Here is a 24,928-nt window from a genome sequence, read left to right on the forward strand (position 1 = left end):
TGAGGTTAAAAGCAAAATGAACTTACAGAAATATTTTATTTGAATTGATAAATTTGTTTTTCACAGAGGTATGAGTTAGCAACTCTGAAACTACTTTATGTCCCATTTCTGGGGCATTATTTTTTTGTGCAAATAAATAAATAGATTGTAGATAACAAGAACCAGGTATCTTAATAAAAGAGAAAGGAGATACAAATGAGGAACAAGGGGAGACTACAAGGAGCCTTGTGGTGTTGAATTGGAATCAGATATATAAATGCAAATCATGGTGTTAGAGATCTGTGTGTGTGTGTGTGTGTGTGTGTGTGCGCGCGCGCGCGCGTGCACACGCATACAAATATTTCGTAGATCTTTCACTGAAAGGGACTGGAAGTGATGACACCCCAGTAATGATGAGCACACCTTGTACCCCTGCATCCTGATTTCTAAGCATTATTCTCCAATCAAAGGAACTAGGGCTACTTGGAGAAATGGCCGATTCCAAGACTGGAAAGGGAAAGTCAAAGGATAAGCCTGGACTTAATAGAATGCCAATTAATGAATGGTGAAGGAATGATAGAAAAATTATTCTTTTATAAACATCACAGTAATAATTGTCACAAGCTAGCGAGAGTGCCAAAATTAACGGGCAACTATGATGAGAAATAGGATATTTGCATAGTCTCAACGTATCTCTCCACAAGACAGTTACTGGTTACAATGAGAAAAAAACATAACTTCACAGTGGAGAGCCCTGGCAGACCACCTTAACCAAATGATCAAAGACAATATCACCAATGAGGAGACATACTGATTTCATTTATTTCCTGATATACTGCATCAAGAAGGGCATAATATCACTTCTTTAATCTCCTTGCCAACAATGCACAATCTCCATATAATCATGAAAAAAACATCAAACCAATTCAAACTGAAGAACTCTAAAATAGCAAGGCACAGAAAATAAGGAATTGTTTCAGATTGGAGGAGATTTTAAAAACTTAAGAACTACATGCAATATGGAACTTAGATTGAATTTTGGACTGGAAAGAACAATTGAAGAAAACTGAATAAGGTCTGCAGATTGGTTACTAGTAGTATATAGATATTATCTTCCAAAATAGCATTAGGCTCCCAGTTAGTCAAAGTTATTAAGAAAATGACTAATACATGAAAGACAGTAATCAAATGTATTAGTTCTAGGAAAGGGAAAAAGTGCTTAGAGTTTAGAAATTAGAGTTACAGCTGAAATACACACTTTAAAATTATGCAAAATGTTCCAATCAGTTTGATATAGAACTTCGAAATGATTCAAGTTCCATTCATCTCAAATCTGGTAACTTTCTTTCTCTCCCCGTTCAAATCCCTGAAGTATAAGGACAAGGAACTGTTAGAGTCAACCCAAAGAAAGGAAAAGCCATCTATGCTGGAAAAGGAACAAGATTAGCACTCCATAACTGAGCTTTGACCCTTGAATTGTCTTTAGGCCAAAATTTTCCCAACTAATTTAAAGCATCCAGTTTTATGCTTTTCCCTGAATTATGAAATGCATGATATGTGTGTCTCTGAATAAAGAGGAAAAATAACTACTCTTTGCTTGCTTTGTCCTGTTTCCTTCTCTACGAGTTGATCTTTTTATTCAAGTTGATTTCCATGAGAAAACTAACCCCGAATTGCTCCAGACAGGAGCTGGACCATGTGAACTTCCTACACAGTCTAATCTGCCTCTTCACATTGGTATTCTTTCAGTATGTTTCAATATGTTTGTTTCAACATACTGTTCAATAAGTATGTTTCAATGTCTTTTTCAAGAAGCTTGTTTAGTGGGGTGAACGTTACTATAGTGTATTCCACTAGGTCACATCACTATGCCATTGTTGGGAGACAATTCTCCAGGGTCTCTTGTATAGCCACACATCTTGTAAGCAAGGTACTAACTGCTCCTCCTTGTTCCAAACTATCTGATCCGGAAACCTGTGTCCCCTCAGTGGCAGACAAACTTGCTCGAATGCAAGGAGAGCAAAATCTTACATCCTTGACAGGTTTTGACAGTTGTTTTAACTTGTTGATCACAAGTACTAATGTCAGGAATGAGATTTTAGGATTGGTGCTCAATCGTGTAACTGAGTTATATGATTTGCTAACAAGCACCACAAAAATACTCACTTGAGACAGGTTTAGCACCTATAGTTTGGTTTTGTTTCTTTATTTGCGTGTTTTTAACTATTTTTCCCAGAAGTCAGTATCTCCTTTAGTGGGAATGGGACCAACCTGTGTTTCTTTCAGCCCCAGGTAGAGCTGGTTTCAAAAACCTGACTTAGAAATGAGCCATCCAGAGAAAGACAGATACCATATGTGTTCACTTTTATGTGCATCCTGAGAAACTTAACAGAAACCCATGGGGGAGGGGAAGAAAAAAAAAAGAGGTTAGAGTGGGAGAGAATGAAAGCACAAGAGACTCTTTTTTTTTTTTTCAACGTTTATTTATTTTTGGGACAGAGAGAGACAGAGCATGAACGGGGGAGGGGCAGAGAGAGAGGGAGACACAGAATCGGAAACAGGCTCCAGGCTCTGAGCCATCAGCCCAGAGCCTGACGCGGGGCTCGAACTCACGGACCGCGAGATCGTGACCTGGCTGAAGTCGGACGCTTAACCGACTGTGCCACCCAGGCGCCCCGAGACTCTTAAAAACTGAGAACAAACTGCGGGTTGATGGGGGGTGGGAGGGAGGGGAGGGTAGGTGATGGGCATTGAAGAGGGCATCTTTTGGGATGAGCACTGGGTGTTGTATGGAAACTAATTTGACAATAAATTTCATATATTAAACAAACAAACAAACAAAAAAACCTGACTTAGCTGGGATCATGGTTCTAATTCATGCCAATGACATTTTAGCCCCCTTATAGATTGGTTCCCCAGGCAAGTGTCTCCTAACTTGCTCCATAATCTGGTTCTGTTACTTACAAGAGCAAACGTGTGCATGTCTGTGTGTGTGTGTGCGTGTGTGCATGTGTGTGTGTGCAGGAGCATCTTCCTGCTTCCGCCCCTCCCCGCTGTAAGCCTTGCTGCTGTGATCAACATGTTTCTGCAAGCCCAGAAAATTATATTCATTACATTTCCGGGTCCGTTTTAGAAACAGCTCTGAAAATCTCTAAGTCTCTTTTGTTTTTTGTTTTTTTGTTCGTTTTAGAGCATCACGTGTGGTGCCGGGAAGGACAGTTGAGGAGACGTGGAAAGGTGGCACCAGATGGTATGGATCACATAGGAGACTGAGTAGGTGGATGGTTGTGATGGGTCTTTTCTTAGGAACAGATGTGTTGCCAGGTTGCAACAGCTCAGAAAGATGAGATGGGTACTTGCCATCAATCTTATCTTTTCTGTCAGAGATTTCCTGAATAGGAGTAGGGTTTGGCTCTTTCTTTTTATCTGTTGCCCTGTAACCAAACTGAAACGCTCCATTTGCTGGGAGGGACTACCACCCTATATCGTTTAATGTACGATATCGCCCCCTGTAGGATGCTCCATTACTTTGTGATCCACTGAGACAGAAAAATCCCTGCTAATTAACTATGACACATTGCATATTATAAGACACATCCCTTAAATTAAAAAAAAAAAAAAGTTTTTTAAAAAAAGGACACCTCCCAATTTCAGAAGGGTTAAAACTTGAAAAACAGTGTGTATCTAAGGATTCATGACACATGGCCACACGGGTGGCAGGCTCTGGGCCTAGGCCATTTCAGTGTTTGAACACATAATACACGCCCCTCGCACTGACATTCATTATCTCCAGCCCTGTCGGCCATGCTGCAAAAGAAGGGGTATAATTCCTATTTTACAAAGCAGGAAACTAAGCTCTTAGAGGTCAGGTGAGGTGAAGGGGGAGCTGCTAGGAGGAGGGGGAGCCAAGATTCAAACCCAGTCCAGTCACCTCTCCACGCTGAGAAGCTCTTGGTTCCTGTGAGGAACTGTCACTTTGATGAGGCTGTACCGGTTGAGAGTGGCTCTGAGGAGGACACCAAATCTAAATATTTGTGGATTTGTTTGAGAAACAATTCCCACCCGCCACACAGCTGTCACACAGCAATGATTGTGAGTCTGCGCTCCTCTCTTGAAGCGCGAGTTAAAAGTGAAAGGAGGGGTGAGGGGGTGGCGATCGCCCCACGGCAGCCATTACTAGAGACCTCATGGGGCTGATGCTTCAGGAAGCAACAGAATGCAGCGTCATTGTTCACCTCCTGTCAAGTCTTTATTTTTAAGGAAAAAGCCCTTTCCGAACTCTGCCTCCACATGGTTTTTGGCCCCTTTCAAGGGGTTGAAACGCTGAAGGCGTTGAAGTCTTAAAGCAGATGCCTGCAGCATTCCCAGTACATTATTGAGAATATACCTTTCTCTCTCCCTCCCTCTCTCTCTCAGCTGTGATGTGAAGAAGTCTTAAGCACAGCCAAGAACAGAATTTTAACTGATGGCAAAAATATAAAGCCTTGAGGTAATGTTTTATCACTGTTTATTATTGTATCCAAAGAAGAGGCCTTGACAAGTGTTGGCTGCTGCTGGGTTGCCATGGCACCAATCAGTCAAGCAGGGATGGGATTTGCAAAGCCTGCTTAACCCTTTTTCTTACCCATTAGTGCCAAGCTGAAAGAGACTTTCATTTCGTGCAGTACTCTTGGGTGAAGCAGATATGCCCCTTTGTCATGGTGTCTCAGCCTTGCTGCCTGGGTCATCATTCTCCTTCACCCCCTGGCTCCAACATTGCCTGGGTGGGCAGCCATCCCCTGGGCCTCTGAGCACAGGCAGGCACGCATGGCTTCCTCCGACCGGAACACCCATTTGCACCTGTCTTCGCCCCAGCTCCTATTCGTGATCTCTTCTGAAGTCAGCACCTCCTCCAGGTAGACTTCCCATCCTTTCCTCCACTCGCTGTAGGTTATGAAGGCATCCTATGTGTTCCAGTGACATTCCACCTCAGCACACATCACCTTGAGTATAGTTTTTTGAGATAGTCTTGGTGAAGGGCATCCCAAGCTAGTGTGCTTGTGTTTGGAGCTCTCCTTCACGAGCCACTACTTGGCTGTGATCTTGGCCAAGTCACTTGGTCTCCCTAAGCCTCAGCCACTCACTATGTGAAAGAGAATGAGATTAATATTTACTTCACTAGGGGCGCCTGGGTGGCTCACTCGGTTAAGCGGCCGACTTCGGCTCAGGTCATGATCTCACGGTCCGTGAGTTCGAGCCCCGCGTCAGGCTCTGTGCTGACCACTCAGAGCCTGGAGGCTGTTTCGGATTCTGTGTCTCCTTCTCTCTCTGACCCTCCCCTGTTCATGCTCTCTCTCTCTCTCTCTGTCTCAAAAATAAATAAACGTTAAAAAAATTTAAAAAGAAAAAATTTACTTCACAGAATAATGGTGGGGGTTAAATGAGATAATCTAAGCAAAATGCCTAGCCCAAGTGAAAGTTCAATAAACATTAGAGTAAAATCTGGTCTCCTCCATGTAAGCTCCATGAGACCGGGGACCTTGTCTTTTATTTTTGAATATTCAGGACCAACAAACATGAAGCACATAGTGGACATTTCCTAAAGGTCTAACACTGTATGGTCAAGGCACGGGTTTCTCCACATAAATGAATTTTTCCTATAACTAAAGGTTACCCCTGAACAAACACCAAGAAAATCTCTTCTTATTTCTGCTTATTAAATTAATTCGTATATATTGGTGAAAAATTGGAAAACATAGAATTGTAAGAAACAAAATAAAAACTATCTGTGAACCTCCCTCCACTGTTAACACGTTGGCATACACCCTTTCACACAAGCACGCATTCTTTTTAATGCACATGTATACATTTATATGATATTGAAATATTGTAATTTAATTTTTAAAATATTTATTGGATATTTCTTTATTGATGGACAATTTCTCAGTGTTAATACTGTGATGGACAGCCTCATGTCACATGTCTTCGCAAACATGTTATAACATTGTTCTTAAAATCATTTTCTTGAACTCTTTGCGCCATCCAGCAGTTTATAAGTATAGCTACATCACTGTGTCCTTATCAGCACTGGGCTTTATCTTTAAAAAAACATCTTTGGGGCGCCCGGGTGGCTCAGTTGGTTGAGCGTCTGACTTCAGCTCAGGTCATGATCTCATGGTTCGTGAGTTCAAGCCCCGCATCGGGCTCTGTGCTGACGGCTCAGAGCCTGGAGCCTGCTTCCAATTCCGTGTCTCCCTCTCTCTCTGTTCCTCTCCCCTTCATGCTCTGTCTCCTTCTCTCGAGAATAAATAAACATTAAAAAAATTAAAAAAAAAAATCTTTGCCAATTTGATAGATGAAAAATAGTATCTCATTTCCCCCCTCCTTATATAAATTGATTACATAGCTCCTCACTTAAATCTTCTGATGACTCAGTGTGGTCGTTTTGAGCATCAAGTACTTATTCTCTGAATCTTCTTGCAATTCACAGGGGCTAATCTTCTTGCAATTCACAGAGGTATGTGAAGCTCTTTGTCCCTACATTGAATGGCCCCAGATGGCTGGGCTTTTCTTCTTTGATTTTAGTTTCTTCCTACACTGTAACTACCATATGTGGCTTCTTGCTGCTTCCAACGGGACATCAACTCTCCTAATTCTCTATTTTTGATTCATTGTGTTTAACAAGTTGTTCCTTGTGTGCTTACAGTGTACAAGGTTTTTGGAAAGACTTTGAAGGAGAAAAGAATACAAATGGTAATAGAGTATATTAAGTACCTACTCTAAACGAGGAAATAGAGTTGTAAACAATTATATAATGGAGTCAACTGGAGATAGAGGGAAGAGTCCTAAAATTAGGACTGAGGGCAAAATGAAACAAGATTCCTCAGTGGGTTCTAGTATTTCTTTTATTTTTAAGTGTTTATTTTTGAGAGAGAGAGAGAGAGAGAGACAGACAGAGCGCAAAAGGGGGAGGGGCAGAGGGAGAGGGAGACACAGAATCCAAAGCAGAATCCAATGCTGACAGCTCAGAGCCTAACGCGGGGCTTGAACCCATGAGTTGTGGGATCATGACCTGAGCTGAAGCAGATGCTTAACCAATGGGGCCCCCAGGGATCTAGTGTTTCTTAAAACATGCTTTAAAATTCTACCAGAGGGGTGCCTGGGTGACTCCATCAGTTAAGCATCTGACTCTTGATTTCAGCCCAGGTCATGAGCTCGTGCTTCATGAGTTTGAGCCCTGCGTGGGGCTTTGCACTGCCAGTGCAGAGCCTGCTCGGGATTCTCTCTCTTCCTCTCTCTCTGCTCCTCCCCTACGTTTGCTTTCTCCCTCTCTCTCTCAAAAAAATAAATAAATGAACTAAAGAAAATGCTTTAAAATTCTCCCATAGGAAATTATCATTGAATAAAATCCTTCTAACCTGTTGGCATGGAAACTAGATAAAATTATTGCAATCCTGTGCTAAATGAGATTAAATAAGCTTGATTTGGGGCTCAGTGTGCTTCTTCTGTGATAAGGGCTCTCAACCCTGCTGGCTCTGACTACAAAAATGTCAGCTGGCTCTTCAGAGGACATTCTTGCTTCTTTCTTTGGTCCCAGCTATGTTTTTTTGGGGGGGAGGGCGGGTGCCAGGATATTCCAGTTAAATGTTTCTGTATAATAGTAAGAAATAGTGAGAAAGGGTGACATTAATGATATGATTTCTTTGTAACTGAACAATCTGAGCTTCTTTCCTTTTGTCGTGCCCTTGAAAAAGATGCTTATTCAGGGGTGATCCAACCAGTTCAAATGTAAATATTACTCAGTATCTAGTTTATTTATGTGTGGGAAAAATACGCATCTTGAAAACTTTACTTGGGGCACCTGGGTGGCTCAGTCAGTTAAGCATCCGACTTCAGCTCAGGTGATGATCTCGCAGTTCGTGAGTTCGAGCCCTGCATTGGGCTTTGTGCTGACAGCTCAGAGCCTGGAGCCTGCTTTGGATTCTGTGTGTGTCTCTCTCTCTGCCCCTCCCCTGCTCGTGCTCTCTCTCTCTCTCTCTCTCTCTCTGTGTCTTAAAAATATATAAACGTTAAAAAAATTAAAACAGAAAACTTGGCCTAACATATATTTCCTGAATGCTTACTGTGTGCCAGGCACTAAATATTTCACTACCGGTTTGCAAATTCCTAACTAGAATTGTTTTTAATTAATTTTCACCCAGATGTACTGGCATACCTAAGCCCCAGTGTGATCTGTAATAAGATGATTTTTTTCCTATGGAAGCTTTAGCATACAGTATAGAACCAGATTCACCAGAGGAATATCTGATTTAGTGTAACATTTACCCCATTTCTCTATAGCATATTATCCCACATAATGTTTCTTGTGATTGCCAAGATAAAAAAATTTTACAAACAATAATAAATGAATGATGGGCAACTTTTCTAGAATTGCTTTTCATCTCTGTCAGCTTTATGAAGGTTTTCACATTTCCACATACGTAGCTCCAAAGAGTGTGTGTGTATTGGGAAAACGTTCTGATAACTAATCTGACACATATTCTTTTAACAACCCCAGAGAGAACACAGATCATTTATTGCTAGTTGTTTCAATAATTTTTCTACAATGAAAGGATTCATGTGGTTAAAGAGATCCATCCTATATGTACTTGTTCGAGTGCCTATTTATAAACTTTAATGACTAACTCCTTGATTTCCTATCAACACTTAAAGTTGGTGGGCAAAGCCTGACTTATTTGAGTTATGCATCCACAAAACCTCCCTTCTTTAAAAAAAAAAAAAAGTTCCAGATAGCTGACTCAAGGCTATCCCTTGGAGCCGGTTATGTGCATATTATGCTACTACTAAGCAATGTCTTCAGGGGTGACTGAGGCATAATGTTCTATTGGTCCTCTGCTTCAATTAAAAAGCTCAATGTGAGGGGCGCCTGGGTGGCGCAGTCGGTTGAGCGTCCGACTTCAGCCAGGTCACGATCTCGCGGTCCGTGAGTTCAAGCCCCGCGTCAGGCTCTGGGCTGATGGCTCAGAGCCTGGAGCCTGTTTCCGATTCTGTGTCTCCTTCTCTCTCTGCCCCTCCCCCGTTCATGCTCTGTCTCTCTCTGTCCCCCCAAAAATAAATAAAACGTTGAAAAAAAAATTTAAAAAGCTCAATGTGTAGTATTAATTGGACTTTATATTAGTAAACAAAATTGTAGGTTCTGTGACAAAGAGAAATCGTACGGTAACAACTGTACAAGATAATTATTGTAGCATGATCTCTTTAGGTTACATCTGAAAACTGTCCTTTATTCTCATCTCAAATGATTTCATCAACCCCTTTTGCGCACACACACACACACACACACACCTTAAACAAACACTATCAAGGCTTCTAGTAGGTCAAAGCCACATCTGTAGAAAAACACATCCCCCCTTAAGCTTCTGCCTAGGAAAACTCAAGGTTGACAAAATAATTTGTTTGTTCTAGTCAACACCTGAAGATAGGACACCTGTTATCCAATCTTCAGGCAGTAGAAGTCCTATTTCCATAACAGCCAGTTAACAAACCCCAATGGCCTAATCATGTTGACCAATCCCCCGATTTGCTTTTTGTAATTTTCCACTTCTCTGACTCTCACTCGGTCTCTACATCTCTACACAAGTAAACGTTGAACTCGGTTCTATGCTCGATTCCTTTTTCTTTACTGTACTAGTTCCTGAAGAAAGCCTGTTTTTACTGGCTTTAACTAATGTCTGGCTTTTTTTTTAAAATAATCCATCTGAAAATTTAAACTAAACCAATCAAAATGTAGATGGACAAAAACATTTAGCTTACCTCAAAAACACGTCAATAGCACTAGTCTATGAATTGACCATAGTAGAGTATAACTGGCCAGAGTCAGGACAACAGGTGATTCACAATCCATTCTGTGAAGAGAATTTAAAATAATGTTCTGCTCATCTCAATCATTCCTTCCATAAAATGGATTCCTTCAATCCAAGAGGGAAGTCTTTTTACAGAAACAAAACAAAACAAAAAAACTAGTCGGGATGAACTGTAGTCAAAATCGAAAGCATCACCCTTATCCAAAAGGTTTTTCTGTTGGTGATGACTTTTATTTCTGTTGGGCATTCCGGAGGCACTTGTGCTAGATTTCCTCACTGACCTTCTGGGAGGTGGAGCTGAAGTGGACCTTGGGGCTGGCTTTCTAACAGTCGCCCCTCAGACAACTCGTCAAAGGCAACCATGCCGCTTCCCTGTGAATGAGCTGAGATGTCAGGTGGGGTTTGCTGGAGTTGCCTGCGGAAGGAGCCAATCGTCTTTGCATCCTGTACGTGGACGAGGATGAAGTTCGTACCATAAATAGAGGACAGAAGAAGAAGGAAGCTGGATTCTAGATGATGTTGCCGAGCCCCTGAATCAACCACCCCTATGGCCTGCCTCTACTTAAAGTTGTAGAAGAGAATGCATTGTTTGTGACAGTTTGAGTTGGTATTCTGTTACTGGAACCAGAGACATCTTAACTGAGACAGGAATCTGCATAATGTTCTGTTGGGTTTTCTCTCTACCCGCAGTAGCAGAGCCCAGGGAGGAACGAGGAGCTGTCCAGCTCAAGGGAGCCCCCCAGGGGCAAAACTGTCTGTTTGATCTGAGCAGGGGAAGGTGGGTCTCCTAAAACTCAGCCTGACCAGCGGCTACAGCAACCGACATTTTGATGACAGAGGGTGGTTAGGGACAAGGCAAGGAGAAATAAGTTTGAAAGCAGCAAGTCCGTGAAGGCAGCTAAATGTGTATGTGTCGGGGTTGGGGGATGAGGTAGCTTCGGGTGAGCTAGAGGAGGAGATGAACATTAAACAGAGGTGAAAAAAATGAAGACAAATATGTAAGAGGATACTAAAGATTTGTTTTTCATTTTTCTGAAAAAGTATGTTATTACTTTTGGATTACCTGGCTTATTTGCTTATTTTTAAAGATCACTTAGAACTTATTTCTGAATCCATCTGGTCCTGGTGATTTTTGTGTTTGATAATAGATCTTTTAAATGGAACACCAAAAGGAAGCTACCTCCATCCTGATGGTCTCCTTGGCTGCAAACGCCCCTGGTCTTTCAGCCTTAGGGATGGAGAAGACTTGGCCCGTTTATTCAGCTCTCTTGAAAGACCAAGGAGCCCAGTAGACATCCCAGGAGCACCTGCCTGTGCTGGTGCTATCTCTTTCCCTTCAGAGGCCCATACACTCCTTTGGGCCAATTGATACTAGTCCCAAGGCTATTTGCAGCAGGTCTCCAGGCTCTGATTCAGACTAGAGGGCAGAAGTCCTATGTCAGTTGCCAGATTTTTCCATCCAGCCTTGCTCAGACCAAGGCCATGCTCCCATCTTCCAGGTTCAGCCTGCCTGCTAGCAATGGGAACCATTCATCTCTGGAAGAAAGGCAGCTGGAGTGGTGTGGCAGAGGGACAAGGGATATCAACTTCCAAACTCATCAAATGTTTAGGAAGAGAAAAGCTGGAGGAGTCAGACGGGTCCTGTGGAAGATAAACATAGTCAGCCTTGAAGAATTTGCAAGCTTGGGACAGGAGAAGGGAAAGGTATTCCAGACCAGTAGATACATCCGACTTTGAGACAGAAAATCAGGAAAGCTGTATGGTGGTTGGCTTGGATGAAGTTTGAGGATAATATAAGACTGGTTGTACAAAATTGGATCCTGATCAAGGAAATCTATGAGTGCTAGGCTGATAAATTTTGAATTTGATTCTGGATGTGGCAGAGCAGGATAATATAGTGAAACAGCATGAACTTTGTGGCCAGAAAGACCTGGGTGTAAGTCTCAGATCTTCATTGCTGGCTTTGTGAACTTGGGCAAATTGCTTAAAGTCTCTGACCCTCCTCCTATAAAATGGAGATGACAATACCTTCTTCCAGAACTCTTGCTAGGAGATCACGTCTGTAAAAGATAAGGACTGGCATGTTGTGAGCTCTCTTTTCTCTTCTGGCAGTATTGAGGAAGGAAGATAGGGTCTCCTGAGACCCCAAAGGAAACAGAAATGTCCCTGAGGGAACCACGTTGAGGCGTGGCAAGAAGAAATCAATTTGAAACGGACAAGGCTGAGAAGATACCCAACTGTACCTGTGGGTTTGTTCCGAGGCCGTTTTTTTTTTGTCAGAGTTGTCAATAATTTTCCCCCAAAGCTAATATACAACTTACAGTGCTCTTTGGAAAGTTTTTTATTATATATATTTTTTAGCTTTGTATACAAACACATAATTTTTTTTTCCCTATGACCATGGGGTGGGAGGAGGAGAGGGACATAATGTCCATGATATTTATAATGCTATTTGAGCCATCCTGCCAAAGAAGATCCACAATTACTAATTTTAGGATGAATATGATTAATCTCTGAAATACTAGAAGAAAAATATAATTCCCAGATAAGAGACACTATTTTTTATCAGTTGTTTAAATATTATTCATCTAAAAGGAAAGATTTCAGATCTTAGAAAAATGATCGTAAGAATCTCACAAATACTTCTCAGGTTTTTCATATGTTTTGAAACACTGAGGAAACCATCTGCGGGAAATGCAGCAGATGCGCTAAAGAGTATTCTCATTGAAACAAATTAAAATAAATATATATGCAAAAGTGTCTAGCGTGATGTCCAGCAAATAAGACGAGCTCAGTAAATGTTAGGGGAATCCGCTTAAATCCTTGAATCCAAATTTAGCTCCAAATGCAATCAGACAGCCCTTTGCTCTGGAGCAGGTTTGGGGCCAAAAATGCAGCTGGAGTAAGCCTCAAAGGTAACCATTGCTAATTTGAAGCTGTCGGAGACAGCCTGAGGATTGGTTGAAATTCACACAATTTTTCCATGTGTAGTTTAGTGCGTTTCAAGGAGAAAATTGCTATTGTGCCTTTAAGAGGTCCATGATAACCTAAACACATTGTTGATTGGATGGCTGTTGGGATTAAGATGAGGTTTCTGCCTGGGGCACCTGGATGGCTCAGTTGGTTAGGCTTCTGACTCTTGATTTCAGTACAGGTCATGATCTTACAGTGCCTGAGATCGAGCCCCACATCAGGCTCTGTCCTGACAGCAAGGAGCCTATTTGGGATTCTCTCACTCTGTATCTCTCTCTCTGCTCCTCCCCCATTCACGTTCTCTCTGTCTCCCTCTCTCTCTCTCTCTCTTTTTAATTTTTTTTTAACATTTATTTATTTTTGAGACAGGGAGAGACAGAGCATGAACAGGGGAGGGTCAGAGAGAGGGAGACACAGAATCCGAAACAGGCTCCAGGCTCCGAGCTGTCAGCACAGAGCCCGACGCAGGGCCAAACTCTTGGGCCGCGAGATCATGACCTGAGCTGAAGTTGGACGCTTATCTGACTGAGCCACCCAGGCGCCCCTCTCTCTCTTCTTTCAAAATAATTAAATGAACTTTTTAAAAAGTTAGGATTTCTGGTCATAGAACAGTGCGGGGATCCACAAAAGAGAAGGTTCTACACACCTTCTCTTTTAAGCGTTGACTGGCTGTCAGATGTATTAACTGGAGATCTTGTGTGTGTGTGTGTGTGTGTGTGTGTGTGTGTATAGTCCTATTAATTGAGTTCTCATTATAGCCCAGGTACTGGCAGACATTTTCTCCTTCAATCCGTGGAACAACCCTATGATATAGGCATTATTATCATCTCCACTTATATATGGGAAAACACAGTCTGAGGTAAAACCAGGGTAGTGTTGGTCGGTCAGCAGAACGGGAAATCGGATTGACCTCAGTTTAAATCTTGACCCAAGACTTTGGCATTTCCTACCTGTCATGGGCCTCCATTTACTAATTGAAGCTTTGCTAGAATAATTCTTAGAAGACTCACATTGGAAATTGAGGTCATAATTATCTGACAAATATTTTTTAATAACTGCTAACGGCAAGTCGTGGACACCCAATGCCCAACAAGCAAGGTTTGGGAATAGCTTGCTCAAATTTGTTTTATTTACCAGGTTGTTCAGCATCGTGAAGACTTAGTTTGGATTTCCCCTGCACCGTGGCACCCAGCTAGAGCTAAATTTTTAGGAGCTAGTAAACCCCCATGGATTTAGCGACTTTCTCTTTGCTTCTTACAAAATCCCCTCCCATCACCATCCCCCTCCATGACGCAGGTGTTCTGTATCCTACCTGCGTCCACCAGAAGATATATGAAGGGAAAACTGAATAAACCCATACAGTTGTACCATATTTACCATTTCCGGGACGCTTGTTTCCTTCCTGAAGATCCAAGTTCCCATCTGGCAGCATTTCTTACTCTTCTGGCAACCACTTCTCTTAATTTCCATGTATCTGAAAATGGTTTTGACTCACTGTTATTTTTTAAGTGTTCTAATCGAGAAATAATTTACCTTCAGTTACATGCACACATTTCAATGTACAGCTTGATGAATTTTTGTGTAGGTGTATGTTCATGTAGCTACCATCCCAATAAAGATGAAAATGTTTCTGCCACCCCAAAACTTCCCCAGTACCTCCCTGTAGTCAATCCCCTTCCTTATACCCCAGACTTGGTAATCATTAGTCTGTTCTCAGTCACTATAGTTTTGCCTTTTCCAAAACTTTGTGTAAATAGACTCGTCAAATATGTACCCTTTCAAGGTACAAATATGTACCCTTTTTTCACTTGGCACAATGCATTTGAGATTTATCTAAATCATTGCCTATATAAGGAGTTCGTTTCTTTTCGTTGCTGAGTAGTGTTCCATTGTATGGATGTACCACAGTGTGTTGATCCATTTACCCCTAAGGATACCTGGCTTGTTTTCAGTTTCTGGCAATTTTGGATCGAGCTGCTGTAACATTAGGAAACAAGTTTTTGTATGAATATGATTTTCGATTATCTGAGTTCAGTGGATGATGGCTGAGTTATAAAGTAAGTGTATGTTTAATACTATAAGACACTGCCAAACTGTTTTGCAAAGTACTATGCCATTTTATATTTCCACCCAAAATAGTATGAGTTTTGGTTGCTTTGTAACCTCCCTAGCACTTGCTCTTACCAGTTTCATTTTATTTATTTATTAAAAAAAATTTTTTTTGAGAGAGAGAGAGAGCATAACCAGTGGAGGGGAAGAGAGACAGGGAGAGAATCTTAAGCAGGCTCCAAACTCTGCTCAGAAACCAACTCGGGTCATGATCCCACAACCCTGGGATCATAACTCGTGTAGAAACCAAGAGTTGGACGCTCAACTGACTGAGCTACCCAAGCACCCCCCAGTTTCATTTAATTTTAACCGTTCTAATAGGTGATATCTCATTATGGTTTTAATTGGCATTTTCTTAATCACTAACAACGCTGAGCATCTTTTCATGTGATCATTTACCATCTATATATCCCCTTCGGTGAAGGGTCTTCACATCTTTTTTCCTTTTTTTTCCTAGGTTGTTTCCTTATTGCTGAGCTTTGAAAGTTCTTTATATATTCTGGCTACAAGTCTTTGGCTAGATATGTGTCGTTCTGCAAACATTTTCTCTCATTCTGTAGCTAGTCTTTATTTTCTTAACAGTGTCTTTTAAATTTTTTTTTAACGTTTATTTATTATTGAGAGACAGAGAGAGAGCATGAGCATGGGAGGGGCAGAGAAAAGGAGAGACACAGAATCTGAAGCAAGCTCCAGGCTCTGAACTGTCAGCACAGAGCCTGACGTGTGGCTCGAACTCACAAACTGTGAGATCATGACCTGAGCCGAAGTGAGACACTTAACCGACTGAGCCACCCAGGCGCCCCTTAACAGTGTCTTTTAAAGAGAAGCTATCAGTTATGATAAAGTCTAATTTATTATTTCCTGTTTTCTGGTTTGTGCTTTTCTGTCATATCTCAGAAATCTTTGACTAACCCAAGGTCACAAATAATGTTTCCTATGTTTTATTCTAGAACTTTTACAGTTTTACGTTCTACACTTAGGTCTACGAGATTTTGAATTCATTTTAATAGATGGTTCAAGGTACAGTCAAAGTTCTCTCTTTTTTCTTGCATATGAATGTCCAACTGTTCCAACACCAGTTTTTGACTCCCTGACTCCATGTGCTCCATTGATTCTCTATTAACAGTTGATTTCATCTTTATTACGTCTTTTGAGAATTTTATGTCATCCTCACTTTGGCCGAGAACTGTGTTTTGAGCCTTAGTAATACAATATTTGAATGATTTAGGAGGGACGAATGAGAGGGAGGAAAGGAAATAAAAAGCAAAACAGAAAGTCCATTGAAAATCTTTGAGCTGCCTCACCGAGAGAGCACAAACCTTACACGCAACCCAGGCTCAAGGAAAGGTCTGAGCTTGGGATCCTGCCTGGAGAAGGTGTAATTAGGTGTCTGCCTCAGGACCAGGGCCTGTGGCCAACTCCTGTTAGGACTGCATAAGGCTCTCTTAGGACAAAGAGTGTCAAGAGAGAAAAGAAGGCTCTGAATGGGCGTTAGCAGCTATGAAAGAAACCTCTCCCCCTTTTCAGTTATATCCAGGGTTGAGTCATTGTTTTCAGTGTAAAATACCAAGAACCTCCATACCTGAGTGGGTAATCTCTTGTTCTTGCGAAGACTCAGATTAGTAAATGTGAACCAGGCCCACGGATGTCAATCTGGCAGCCTAGTAAAAACCGTGGGCAGAAAGGTTTCCTCCTCCTCCTCCTCGTTCTCCTCCTCCCTCTACAGGAAGGCAACATAAAGGAACTATTAGTCAATGGCCCAAATAATTACTTTAGCTTCGCTACCAAAAATTGTGTCGTCATGCCTGGTGGCTGGCAACAAAATGCAGACATGTGGCCCATCTGCACTGTCACTCGATCGTCGAATGGTTAAGTGGACACCCCTCCATTATTATAGTCACCCTTGCAGACGGAGGTCCCTTTGTTCCCTGTTGCTTCCTAGTTATCTTTGCATTCGAGAAGAGGCAGCGTGTGAGATGCCTCCGTCTCGTGCAACGTCTTTCACATTGTTGTTGTCTTAAAGTCACACACGGTGCTGGTAGGATGAGATACTTGTACATTTCTCATGTATTAATCCCGGCCACCAACACCCTTAAACAAATCAAATTTACACATTCTGCTGTGACGAGCACGCGTGGTCCAAAGTCCTCAGTCAATCGGCCGGCCTAGTTGCGCTGGGCAGACCTAGCTTCGGGCTGAACGGGATACCACAGCAACCAGATGGCAATGTGAAAACAGAGAGGTTTTGTGAAGATTACGTATACGGGAAACGGCACCACTGCTAGAACAATTCGGTGAGTTGCTAAATTTTCTAGGCTTTCGTAAGAGTTTACTCATATCACCTCCTACTTAGCCATATTCATGCCTGTTTCCCCCACGGGCCACCAGCCCCTTGCTACCTAGTTCTGCCTAGTCAATCCATACATCATGAGCACATCTCAATCATCCTTGCATTGAGAAGAGTGACTAATTCACGATATGTGTTCCATAAATGCTTGCTGGCTGTAGTTGAATTTTGCTTAATTTACTGAAGACACAGAAGGCAGTTTACCTTATCCGCAGGGATCACAGAGCACGAAGAGTTTGACACCCTTGGTGTCGATGACACCATCAACTGGCTGGAATTCAACCTGATTTCAGCAGTTTGGGATGTTAGGCCACTAACGCCTCAAAGAAATTAATTTTACCCACGTACAATTTATTTGTAACTGGGTGTTCATAGGCATAGGATGGATGTCTGGTGGGATAGCTGCTGTTTAAGTGAGAAAGATCTAGCCGGTGTTCAATGGCCACACACTCAGTTCAGGCATGATGTGGCCGTTTGCGACGCTGAGGCGATTTAAGTGACAAGTACTGAAAGCTTGAGATGCAATTCAGGGAAGCAGCACATTCACTGTATTCCCTGCTGGTCAAGCCACAGGTGGGATGAAACATTTCCAGGACCGCATTCGAAGGGGAGAATTGGTGATTGGAGCATGTTCTGCAAGATGGGAACAGATTGAGGGTTAGCCCAAGGTAGGTACATGGCTCTGAATAATTTGTGATCCGCTGAATTCAGTGAGAGGGGCGCTGTAATTTATAATGTAGCCAGGAAAATGTTTTCTTTATGGGATCGGACTGGACTGTCTCTGAGATCTGATTTTTGCCCTCGGGACACACAGGGACATAATCCAGTAGATTCTGTTGGGAGCAGGGAAAATGGGGAGGAGGGAGTTGAAGAACAAAGCACATCAAACATCTGACTTCCTGGTACTTATCTACCTGGTGCCTTGTAAGCGCAGGCTGTAGCCAGGATTTTCTCAGGCACGGATGCTGAGGATCCCTGTTCTGCCTCAGCTTCATGCCTCAAACTACCTGTTTCCACTCCAGTGCCAGCAGCCTAGATTCTGCTGGGACCGGCTACTGATGTGGGGAATTCCCAGACAACGTGGATGTGGGGACAAGAGCAGCCACATCAGGTTTCTGCTGTGGGTACTCCTGGTACCCTGCCTTCTCTTGAAACCCCACTCCCCCGGGTCCTGTGTGTGACTTCCCTGTAGTAGCATCTCTCTGCCCCCTTGACCCTCTTGCAGAGACAGTCCAGTCTGATCCCATAAAGAAAACATATTTTCCTGGCTACATTATAAATAACAGGGCCCCTCTTGCTGAATTCAGCGAATCACAAATCATTCAGAGCCATGTACCTACGTTGGGCTAACAACCTTAACTCCCTGAGACTTCTACTTCCTCCCTGTTCTAGTAGACTGCTCATTGGTATACTTCACCCCCTGGTCTTGGCATACATCAGACCCATTTGCTCTCAGCTCCTCCTCTTCTCGAGCATTTACTTTTTCAGAGCCTTAGCTCATCTGTGTGAATGCGACAATTTTAAAAAGAGATAGGAAAGTCATTCTTGGACACTTTGCAAACCTGAGATGTAATCCTTTTTTTTTTTTTTTAATTTTATTTTTTTTTAAGTGGCTTCCTGTCCTGTCTCATAGCATGTTGGTTAAGTGCATACTCTCTGGGGTCAGACATGGGCAGGTTCAAATCCTGGGCCTGCCACTAACAGACTGTATTAACTTGGGCAAGTCGCTTGACATTGTTGAGCATTAGTTTCCTCATCTGTAAAATGAGAATTGCAACTAGCTAACGCGTCGATTAAATGAGATACTGTCAGGGGCGCCTGGGTGGCGCAGTCGGTTAAGCGTCCGACTTCAGCCAGGTCACGATCTCGCGGTCCGTGAGTTCGAGCCCCGCGTCGGGCTCTGGGCTGATGGCTCAGAGCCTGGAGCCTGTTTCCGATTCTGTGTCTCCCTCTTTCTCTGCCCCTCCCCCGTTCATGCTCTGTCTCTCTCTGTCCCAAAAATAAACGTTGAAAAAAAAAAATTAAATGAGATACTGTCAGTAAAGTTCTGGCAAAGTTTCTGGTACATAGTAAGCCCAAACAAATGACATTTACTGTTATTTATAACACTTCTAACTATATACCTTTTTATACCTTATTTATAAAACTATGCAATCTTATATAACTAGATACTATAACACTTTTAATTATCTTAAAATATCCATTTAACATCCCTGATCCATTTAACATCTCCTATTCTGTATTTTTGATGCTTAGTACCTCTACTACTGAATCACAAATTATGGAAAAACTGAATTGCCAGTTGAGTAGAATCTTTCCAGTTTAACATATGGTACTGGCTTTATCTCAGGAATCTGATCTTAGAAATTTAATTTTCTTTTCCTTTTCTTTCTTTGTTTTTTATTTTATTTTTTTAACACTACGTTATCCTAGAAGCAAAGTGGCCAAGTGCCCATAATATCCGGGCAGCAAAACCAAGTTCAATGTCAAAGTACTTATTCACTCTGGGGCGCTCATATTATTTGAGTTGGTAAATCAATATTAACTTGCACAGTATGCTCATATCCATGAATTAAATTCGTTCAAAGCTTTTTTCCAAAGGAGCCAAAACCTCATAATTAATTTTATTGGGTCATTATCTAGGGTATTATCATAATTTTTAGATGTGGGTCAGACATTTCTAATGTATGGAAATCCCATTTGGGAATTCAGAAACCTATCTATTTGCTCCTTTTAATATAGGTGTGTCCTGTCGGATGGTTCTTTAAATATTATTGCTCAGGACTCTTTCTTCTTAAAAGCCTCTGGGTTTCAGGGGCACCTGGGTGGCTCAGTAGGTCAAGCGTCTGACTCTTGATTTCGGCTCAGATCATGATCTCACAGTTCACGAGTTCGAGCCCCATGTTGGGCCCTGCACTAACAGCTCGGAGCCTGCTTGGGATTCTCTCTCCTTCACTCTCTGCCCCTCCCCCGCCCCCGTTCTCATTCTCTCTCTCAAACTAAATACATGAATAAACATGTGTAAAAAGCATCCGGGTCTCAAACTCGCTGAAGTCAGGAAAACTTAAGGAAGAGAAGTCAGAGCTATCTGCTTGGGATAGCAAGAGGATACTGAGTAAAGAAGGAAATGGAGGAGAGAGAACAAATAAGACCGTCCCCCTGGGGCAGGCTGAGCAGTCCCAGATGGAGCTATCAACTCAGAGAAGCCTGTGGAGAGGCTTAGACTGCATGTTCTCCATGGCCCTGGAGGAGAGGAAAAGGGATGCTACTAGGTGGGGGACACCTACCAAACACAAATACTCACAAGTACTCATCCGGGGGCATGTGAGGAAACTCGGTGTCCCTAAGAAAAATTTCCACAAAGGCCCTTTAGATTCAACAGAGGGATGACGAACCCCCAAGCCCCTGGTAGTGCCCACCTAAATGCGGCACTGAAGGAGATTATATTGTGTGCAGAACCCAAGGTTGTTAGATTTGGTTTCATCCCTGCAGAAACAGGAGAAAAAGATTTCCTTCCGTAGGAGACAATTTGGCCAACTGACTACTAACGTGCACACTTCCCCTGTCTTGTCACTGCACGCTCGTCACCCTCGCATTAAATTCTCATGTGCGTGTGGAGCTTCTGCTTCGTGACTGAGTCTAGCTGGAGAGGGAGTGCCAAAGGTGAGGGCAGAGATGATGATTACGTCATCTTTGCCCCGAATGGTGCCTTAGCCCACCTCAGAGGGGTAGGGGAGGGTGGGACATAGCAACAGGAAACTCAGGGAATGTTTCCAAAAGAATGTTTGAGACTCTAGCTGGGGAATGAGTGCCAGATCCTGACAGAATTATTTCCAGGAGAGAATTTGTAAGATTCTGAGTGAGGGTAAAGGCCAGAAGCTACAGGAATACAAAGGACCCCGGATGTAGCCAGATCGGTAAAGACTCATGTAAGCCAGTGTAGCAAGGAAAATTAGAGAAATGGCCTTTCTGCCCTCCTCTGCACTAACCCCAGCACCACACTCACACCCTTCTTGCATGAACACTGATATTCTTCGCTCAGGCAGTAGCAATTGGCAGTGGAAGTTTAAGTCAAATGGCAGCCAGCGGAAAGATATGGTGGACGCCATGCGGTAACTAACAGACAGGCTTGGGAGCAAATGTGAAGCACTTCTTTGGGGAGTCCCCAAAATAAATAGGAAGGGGCTGGTGGTGGGGTTGGGGAGATACTAAGTTACCCTTTGAGAAGATGGAGTGGTGCCACAAGAAATTTTGTAGGCTGCTGAGGCCTGATAAGATCGCGTTAACACTTCCAAACATTGCAAGGGCAACAGTCAAATAGGCCATAGAGCTCTTGTCAGCATCTCAAAAAATAAAGCGAAGAAGAAAAATAGAAAAAAGTGAAAGCACGTCAAGTGTACCGGGGTCATAGATTTGGTATAAGATTGAACCTCTTCATGCCGAGTGATAGAAAAATGCATTACATTTTTTGCAAAATGTTTACAAAAGCTCGTGAGGCAGGGCGCCTTGGTGGCTCAGTCGGTTAAGCGTGCGACTTCAGCTCAGGTCATGATCTCGTGGTTTGTGAGTTCAAGCCCAGTGTCAGACTCTGTGCTGACAGCTCAGAGCCTGGAGCCTGCTTTAGATTCTGTGTCTCCCTCTGTCTCTCTCTCTCTCCCCCTCCCCTGCTTGCACTCTGTCTCTGTCTCTCGAGAATAAATAAACACTAAAAAAAAAAAAAGCTTGTGAGGCAATTGCCTATCATTTTTAGTTTTGACAAGTCAACAAGGCTTAAGGACACAAATTTGGATAAGGATATACTATCTAGATGACACAAATTACAAATGGAAACACTGCCATAATTTGCTTTATCAAGTGCCCACTTACCCACCATAAGGTCACAACCACAATTTAGACCCTGACGGCTAATCTCCAGCTTCCCTTCTCTGCGTCTGATCTTCCACATCTCTGAAAGGCTCACAATGTTAGTTAGCCTCAATTAAGAGCAAGAAAATGAGTATGGAGTTTAAACTGGGGTGACCTCTTCTCCGAGATGAAACAAGGGACCATCAAAGTTCACCAGAACATCTGGCAATGCCAGCTGAGGGAGACATTTCCATAAAGTTTTATTATCAAACACAAGGTTTGTGCTGATGGCAATAATTCATAACCTTAGAGTCAGCACTTTTATTCTTTAACTTAAAGCCTCAATTAGTTGCAATCGGTGGACCATTTTGATGAAATAATATTTCTGGTTAATCTGCCCTTTATAAAAAAAAAAAAAGAAAAAAGTCAGTACTCTGTCAGCATCTTTCTAAACACTATAAGCCAACTGTTCCGCGTTAAGAGGCCTGGTTCCCTTCCATAAAACCAATATAGTGTTGATGATTACAGACCTTACAATGCCTCTGCCTTGTAATTCTGAATCTCGCTTCTCATTTTTCCGGGACCATGCATTCGTTCATTTATCAATGAATGTGATAAATATTTACCAAAAGCCCACTATGTGCCAAGTGGTCTTCCAGAGGCACAGAACAAAACAGGCAAAATCACTTCCGTGGAGATTCGCTTTCAGTACAATGTTCTGTGTATCAAGAATGAAAGGCTGGGCTGACTTAAGTTTTACTAGTACCTACCCTGGAACTTGATGTTTGATTAATCACTGAGGTCAGCCAGTCTGATGTTACCTCCTGAAAATATATATTTCTAATATATTTAAATATAGTTTCAGGGAGTTGAGTTCTGGCTAGTGAAGGTATTCTCCATTGTATCTCTCTTAATTACAGACAAGGAGAGAGAAAAACCATGTATAATAGAACGAATGCTGAATCTCTAAAGTCTTTTAAATCTAGAACTGTTTTTACCCCCTCAGTCTAAGTTATCGCCTCTACTGGAAAAAAAAAATTTTTTTTTAAGTGAAACAACTCAATTTTTTTTTTCCACTGCTAAACAGAGGACAGAACATCATCACCAACCATCACAACCCTTCTGCAATCTTAGTCCTGTCAAGGAACATCCTGTAATTTCCCCCCTTCAGAATCAGAAGTGAATCCAAGATCAGTGCAGAACCGGGTGCTAATACCAGTCCAGTCCTACTGATAACAGGCTGAGGTCTTCGCAAACCTCTCCAAAGAACGGTTTGATGTAACTTTAAAGTCACAAATGGTTCTGTGTCTCTAAGCAGGCGTTTTTGTTTTGTTTTTCTTCCAGAGGGCTGAACTCAGTTCGAAATCTGAAAACCAGAGAGGGCCAGTGAGGCTTGAAGGTAGTCCAGAAAAGAGCAACTAAGATGGCTGAAAGCTTGGAGGTGGGGTGCTCCTGGTGAAGAGATGCTAGAACTGAATGTATCCCCGCGATTGCTTGGGTGACAGAGAGGACTCCGAGGAATTCAAAGGTACATGGCAGTGAGGCACTGCAAGCCATCGACCTAAATGCTGAGAGAGCTAAACTTACACTAATACTACAGGGAGTGCTTTACATGTCTCATCTTGTGTTTAAGCCTTTCAGTAACTCAGGAGGCAGATATTATCGCTATTATTCCCATTGCATGGTTGAGGAAAATGGAGGCTTATGTAACTTGCACAAGGCCACGCAGTTAATCATGGAACAATTGGGATGTAAGCCAAGCGGGATCCAGAACCCCAGACCTTAATCGCTACACCATACAGCCTGAAGAGGAGAAACGCCCAGCTGTCCGTAAGATGTAGATAAGTTAAGACATGTAAACGTGCAAGAATCCAATACTCATCACTCCCAAGATTGTCCACAGAATAGAATGTCTTATTGAGATGAATGAGATTCAGGTCTGCCTGAAAGCTAAAAGCTAAATTAAAATGGCTTTGGGTGTCTCCTTGTTTCTGGTAATGATTTAAAAGATGGTTTTTACACACTTTGCCATCTGGAAAACACAGGTGACATAAAGAAAATTAACATCGAATTACATAACATATGTGATGTCCTTGGAATGTTAAATATCCAATTAGAGAGTGAACTTTTGTCCGTTAGGGAAAACTGGAGTACTTACAATTCAGGTATCTAACATTATAATGTCAAGTAAGCGTTCATGTCTTGGTGGTTCTGTACAGGTAAAGGGGTGGGCAGAAAGCACGTAGAAAATGCCTGAACTATCTCTGCTCTGTCTGTCTGAGGGTGAAATTCTTAAATATGTTATATTTTGCTTTAAGGCCTTAGAGAAAAAACCTTAAAGAAATTGGCATAAATCTTTCAAGAAATCTAAGGTGGCAGAAAATGTGCTTGTGTTTCCTGTGAAAAAGTTAATTTGTATGTCCGGGACCTAGAAAATGGGGGCCACTTCAGTGGCCGAGCCCATGTCACAAATCTAAACCTAAGTCAGCCTGTATTTACGGAAAACACCTGTCAAGGAAATTGAGCATACGACAGTTACAGTCCTCCAACCCAGTTTTTGATAGCTTACCATACCCTAGAAAATATGACCTGCTAGCTTTCCAAAGAAATTCCTGACCTCCTGGACACTTGCAAGAGACAGGCGTGTGCCAGTAAACAACTGAGGGGGAAGGGTTTTGATTTATTATTTGCAGATTCCCACGATACAGATACTCCCACCATGTTGGATTTCAAGCCAACAAGTTGAAAAGCCATCGAGCCCGTGCCAGAGGCTCCGGCAGATTATTGCTTCTAGGCCCTCAAGGCAAGTTCAGCCAACGTTCTTCTTGTCGTA

General features: G+C 42.4%; 1 protein-coding gene across 2 annotated transcripts in view; it reads left to right on the plus strand.

The window, feature by feature from the left end:
* PCED1B (PC-esterase domain containing 1B) overlaps positions 1-24,928 on the plus strand; it is a 138,324-nt gene that overhangs the window by 67,910 nt on the left and 45,486 nt on the right. For both annotated transcript variants that reach the window (XM_047865465.1, XM_047865464.1), the window contains exon 2: positions 23,440-23,623. The gene's annotated coding sequence lies outside the window, so the exon portion shown is untranslated. The remainder of the gene's footprint in view (positions 1-23,439; positions 23,624-24,928) is intronic.

Source organism: Prionailurus viverrinus, chromosome B4 (genome assembly GCF_022837055.1).
Source record: "Prionailurus viverrinus isolate Anna chromosome B4, UM_Priviv_1.0, whole genome shotgun sequence".
Lineage (NCBI taxonomy): Eukaryota > Metazoa > Chordata > Mammalia > Carnivora > Felidae > Prionailurus > Prionailurus viverrinus.